Source organism: Sinocyclocheilus grahami, unplaced genomic scaffold, assembly GCF_001515645.1.
Source record: "Sinocyclocheilus grahami isolate Dianchi unplaced genomic scaffold, SAMN03320097.WGS_v1.1 scaffold33.1, whole genome shotgun sequence".
NCBI lineage: Eukaryota > Metazoa > Chordata > Actinopteri > Cypriniformes > Cyprinidae > Sinocyclocheilus > Sinocyclocheilus grahami.
Window position 1 is genome coordinate 2,203,976 of NW_015505212.1, and position 262 is coordinate 2,204,237.

Sequence of the window (262 nt, forward strand, 5' to 3'; positions counted from 1 at the left end):
AAAAAAAATGTTGTATTGTTGGATGGAAAACTGCTTTATTTATTTTTTCCAGATGAGATGCTTCAAAGTTGGGTCACTGACTCCCTTCCAAAATGCCTTTGCATTAATCAAAATACCCTAAAATAGTGTTGTTTATGCATTTTTTAAAAAAAGTGTGTGTCATCTTAGATTTTCCTCAAAAGAAAGTCATATGAAAACGAGCAAATGCCAGTTTTCATGTGTGGGTGAACTAGACTTTTTTCAAAAGAAAAAAATATGTACG